This window comes from Echinops telfairi, unplaced genomic scaffold (assembly GCF_000313985.2).
Source record: "Echinops telfairi isolate 266 unplaced genomic scaffold, ASM31398v2 ScPeMD7_2010;HRSCAF=2546, whole genome shotgun sequence".
Taxonomy (NCBI): domain Eukaryota; kingdom Metazoa; phylum Chordata; class Mammalia; order Afrosoricida; family Tenrecidae; genus Echinops; species Echinops telfairi.
Window position 1 is genome coordinate 8,325,062 of NW_022105908.1, and position 5,713 is coordinate 8,330,774.

Genomic DNA, 5,713 nt, shown 5'->3' on the forward strand with positions numbered 1-5,713 from the left:
TTCTGTTTTCCATCCCCCAGGAAGGAGGTCACATATAGTTCTCTTGTACTCCTTATTATTAGCTACCCATTTCCTAAACCCTTGCAAAAATATCTCAACATTCTTTGAAATGGAAAGCAAATAAGGCCTGGATCCACCATTCAACATTCAATTTTTTTTTTTTTTTTGCTAAAAAGTTTATTATTCTTTTACTAGTTCCTTTAACACCTGTTAATCTTAATTTTTTTAAAAAATCCCATAATTGAGGTGGTCATTTGTACCAAACTTAAAAAGTGCCATTAACCACATTGTAATCCTGTTTTTCAGTAGTTCTAAATCCCCCATTGACTTTGATCTAAGACAATCTCCCAACACTACCCATTTCACAGTGGTGGGTCTGTGGAGTGCTTCTTGCAGCATTCTGGTTCATACAGATAGTCGATATATTTCTACTTTTACCTGAGAGGAACAAGCCACTTAGACTGTGATGCTCACAGTTTCCCCAAACATCTTATACTTATTTTACTCAGACACCACATTTTAAATTAGTGCTTTGGTTTTAGCAGGTTTCTGTTTTATTCAACTACGTGGATGAACTGTTGGTCTAATCACCACCCCACGTTGTCTCCAGGAGGGTATATCATTATTACAACATTTGACAGAGAAAATTTAGAATCTTTCATACATGTTATTTCAGGAGCAGATATTTCTATAGACCCCCAAAGCACAGGAGTCCTGGTGGTCTTTCTACACCCAACTAGGAAGCAACTCAGAGGATTCCCTGGTCTTTGTGGTTTCATCCAAGCTGGATTCCAAATTTTTCGTTAATGTCACAACATCTTATTAATATTGAAAACATACAGCCTCAGCTGCAGGCTCGGAGGATGAAGAGAAAGAACTGCGAGGTGGACGCGGTGGTGGCCAAGAGACAAAAGAATGAGCCAGCAGTGGAAGAGAACATCATGCAAGCTGACTGACTGCTGGCGAAGATGTCTTATGTGTATGCCAGGCAGCGGTGGGATCTGTAAGAGAATTCATGGCTGGCTGTGGGGAAATTGGTCCCTCAATAAACACCCTTCCTACAAACAGGACACCCAATGAGGTCTGTTCTAATACCACACCTTTGCTAACTGTCCCTGCCTGTGCCATGTATCTGCAAGCTGTTCACCCAGTCAGTCTGCCTCGTAAGTATGTTTTCTGTTGTCTGTGTGTAAAGGAAGCTGCTTGGCTTGGAGAGCGGTGTGCATACTGTCGACAAAGAATTCCTTGACAAGCTAGCCATGTTGGCACCTGAAGAACTGAAGGAGAGAAAACAGAGACTAGGCAGGGTATTATGAACGAAGAAATAGGTGGTGGCAGTATGGGAGCTCACGAGCAGAGACCTGGAAGATGCTCTTTTTTTTTTAAATCATTTTATTGGGGACTCATACAACTCTTACCACAATCCATACATACACCAGTTGTGTCAAACACATTTGTACGTTCGTTGCCCTCATCATTCTCAACACATTTGCTCTCCACTTAAGCCCTTGGCATAGGTTCCTCATTTCCCCCCTCCCTCCCCACTCCCCACTCCCTCATGAAACCTTGATAATTTATAAATTATTATTTTGTCATATCTTGCTCTGTCCAACGTCTCCCTTCACCCACTTTTCTGTTGTCCGTCCCCCAGGGAGGAGGTTATATGTAGATCCTTGTAATCAGTTCCCCGTTTCCACCCCACCCTCCCACCACCCTCCCAGTATCGCCACTCACACCACTGGTCCTGAAGGGATCATCCTCCCTGGATTCCCTGTGTTTCCAGTTCCTATCTGTACCAGTGTACATCCTCTGGTCTAGCTGGATTTGTAAGGTAGAATTAGGATCATGATAGTGGGGGAAGAGGAGGCATTTAAGAACTAGAGAAAAGTTGTATGTTTCATCATTGGTACACTGCACCCTGACTGGCTCATCTCCTCCCTGAGACTCTTCTGTAAGAGGATGTCCAGTTGCCTACAGAAGGGCTTTGGGTCCCCACTCCACACTCTCCCGCATTCACAATAATATGATTTCTTGTTCTTTGATGCCTGATACCTGATCCCTTTGACACCTCGTGATCACACAGGCTGGTGTGCTTCTTCCATGTGGGCTTTGTTGCTTCTGAGCTAGATGGCTGCTTGTTTACCTTCAAGCCTTTAAAACCCCAGACGCTGTATCTTTTGATAGCCGGGCACCATCAGCTTTCTTCACCACATTTGCTTATGCCCGCATTTGTGGAAGATGCTCTTTCCAAAGGTAAGAAGAGCAGTGAAATGTTGGTTGCTGGGTTTCTGTATGTTATGTTGCTGGTCTTGAAAATATGGTTCAATATAGGAGAAAGGAGCATGGACATCGCAGGAAGATTACATGGGATGTCATCAATATACCAAAGAAGGGAGTAGCCAGACTTAGGTTGGACTGTGGCTCTAACACTACGGTACACCTAGCAAGAGAGAACTCTGCCGATGGGGCGGACAGTGTATCAGCACGGAGCGGAACCTCTGTTCAGCCTCTAGCATCATCTACAGGGAGGCCACTGGCATCAGCAGCTGGTCAGTTAACAAGCCCTACAGCACCATCCCCCGATGCAAGCACTATTTCGGGAGACTTTTGCTCATTTGCAACTCAGTGTAAATAACTGAAGGAAGTCACAGGGGTGAAGGGGCAGATCATGAATCGTCAGGCAGGGTACCAGCACTGGGTACCTCCATTGAAGAAATGGAGCCAGACGCCAGCAGCGATGGTGAGACGTCCCTCCTCTTGTTACACAGCACTCCTTGACCCATAGGAGACTTTTGGTCCCTGACACAAACCAGACAATATCTGATCGATCTGGAATGGATCCATCAGTCGCAAGGGGTGCAACAGTGAGTGTCAGATCTAGGAGGCCTGATGGACAGTGCACAGTAACTGAGGTTTCCATCAGTCTTGAGCCCACACTCAAGGTTGAAATGGTTCGCTGTAAAATTCTGTCCGTGTAGCATTATACTCATCCCTAGTAGTATATTGTTGGGCGGGGTGGGGGTGGAGGGGGGAGAGGTAGGGGGGTGATAGACCTGTAATGAAAACATCTAAGAAGCCTCTGAGAAATGTATTTAATGTAAGGAACTTGGGTGTGATTGCTTAAGAGCTGTTTAGTAATAGCCCAGTTTTTTTGAAGTCTTCATTTTATAGGGTTTTGTTGTTGTTGTTGTTTTGCTTAACTTCTTTAGTTTTTTTTGGCCAGTGTATGCAGTGTATCTGTGCAATAACAGACCTCATCTGATTCTTCTCCTTTTTTTTTCTTCACATTGTTATTGGCACCTAATCCACGTATCATGCAGTTCAAGAGTTCAATAGTTCCCTCATCTAATTCTTGCATTACCTTGCTTTTCTGCATGGGTCGGCAAAATCGTGACTAAAATCTGGCACCTATAAGATGTTTGATATCAGTCTGAGCAGGACCCTTATGAATGTGAGGGTAGATGTGAATTTGGAACGTCGTAATAACCATTTTACTGCAGTGTCTGAAACAGAGATGTAAAGAAGTTTCAGAGTCCTTTCTGTAACCCGCTTCTTTGTGTCCCCATAGGCTTTGCTGTCCAACCCTCATAGCTGGGAGATTTCCTGGGCCCACCCTTTTCTTTTGGAATACAAAATTTATAATATAATAAATACTACAGTTTACTAGAATAAAATAAAATACGGCCTCTGATTCCTTCCCGTTCCCTGAGAATGGGTTACAGGCTGTAAAACAGAATTGAAAGCCGCTTTACTTCCTGCTCCCATTTTGGGATTCCTAGTTTTTCATTCTGCATCCGTGGGAACAGCTGAAGATGCTCCAGTAGTGTTGGCCCAACAACCTACGGACAAAAACCACCCAGTAGCCGGAGTTTATCCCCCATGCCTCGAAGTGGTGGCAGACTTACGGGCCACCTCAGATACGGTACCTATAATTAATAGGCTTGGCTTTCACTTTCTCCACTCGTTGTCTGTTATATTAAATTCTCATAGAAGTTACCCTCGGCAGCTAGTAGATTGACCTCAGGAAATGTCCTTGGTTAGAAGTTCCTACCATCAGACTGATTCTCTTCACCCAGCCACTGGACTACTTTCCTGGTTTATTTTATTTTACTTCTCACCACGGGAGAAGGTTCTGAGGCCCCTCACAAGGGCCTGGTCCTTACTGACCAGCTGCTGCCACTGACAGGCGCCACCCCTGCCCCTGTCTCTCATCCTCAATGGCTCCCTTTGTTGATGGTTCCTATTTGAAACCAGATCCTTCCAGCTCTAATTTGTATGGTGGATCTACCATGACCACTTCCATTGAGGGTTTCTTCTGATGTAACTTCCATGCAACACACCAGACTGCCTGCACTGCAGATCGGCAACGGAACTGCCAATTGCATAAACATGGACTCAAATTCTGGATTCAGGGTGATACGGGATTTTGGAGTACTATAGAGACAAAAGCGTTTTCTCCAAAATCAGGAACGGACCATCCATTGTTGACCTCCTGGATGCACTCCTGCTGCCTACTGAAACGGCAGTGGTGAACATACAGGCACATCAGAAGAAATGCGAACACATGACAGAGGGAATTAAAGCGAGTAATTTGGCTGGTGTAGCAGACAGACAGCTGCTAAGGATGATCTCTCTCTGGGAAAATATTTTCCCAAGCATAGGACATAAAGGAGCTATTAGAAATCAGCACACCCCAAAGCAGCAGCGTGTCGCCTTGCCACCACATTTTTGAAAAATCGAGCTGGACCGAAGCAAGCCAGTGGGAACATGCTGACCTTTTCTTGTTTGCTCGCGCTTGTCCACATGCTAGTTACTAGGAAGTGGCCACCACTGAGGAGATTGGGAACACAGGGAGTGCTCCCTAGACTCTATCAGTCCTCTGGCTTCTGCTGGGGACTTACTGTTCTGCATTTAGAGGTACATGTTCAATTAATGCCAACTGTCTTGTTGAGTTTCCTAGCGGATTTGAAGATTTCATTTCCTGCCAGTCGTGCTTTCACTCTCACATCTTATTCCCATTCCCCATGCTACAAGGACAGAACCGCGTTTTTTCCTCATGTTAACTGCCACAAGATCAGATTCATATCAACACACGAAGGAAGAAGCAAAAGATGTGACATAGGCTGGCAGAGTACGGCGTGCCTGCCCTCTGAGATCCCAATAGGAGACTTTTCCCGTTTTTGTTGGCATTGATTTTCAGGTACACTTGGTTGCTGCCCCTTCTTCCAAGCAAGAGAAACGAGTAGAAGAAGAGTGGAGACTCAAAGGCATCCATTCCCTTTTAGTGTGACCAAAGCGAAAACCAAATCTCCCTAAGGGTGTACATATCCCTTTAGTCACCACCTTTCCCCAACAAAACTCAGCTGGAGAGAAACAGGATGGTGGGCATCTTTTAAAATATTAGAGGGATCCACCCAAGGCAAGGTTCTTGTTTAAATCTCCACAGGGAAAGAGGGACCAGACTTCAACCCGGTGCTCCAAGATGTGGATGCAACATACCAGCACAAAGCAGGGAACCAGAAGAGAGATTTAAGGGGCCAGCCCCAATCCCAACTACGTGGACAGCCGCCCTTTCCCCCAGAAGAATTTACTTTAGAGGACAGCACTGAAGCTACAGCTCAGGGAGAGGGACATGTTTGATCAGAGCACACGGGAGCAAATGAAGGGGGAGGAAGAAAGACTGGAGCACATCCTGGCCCACCAAGTCTTGAGG

General features: G+C 45.3%; 1 pseudogene; it reads left to right on the forward strand.

Annotated features, from left to right (window-relative positions):
• Positions 1-1,015: 1,015 nt before the first annotated feature.
• LOC101661423 lies at positions 1,016-2,978 on the forward strand (annotated as a pseudogene).
• Positions 2,979-5,713: the final 2,735 nt, after the last annotated feature.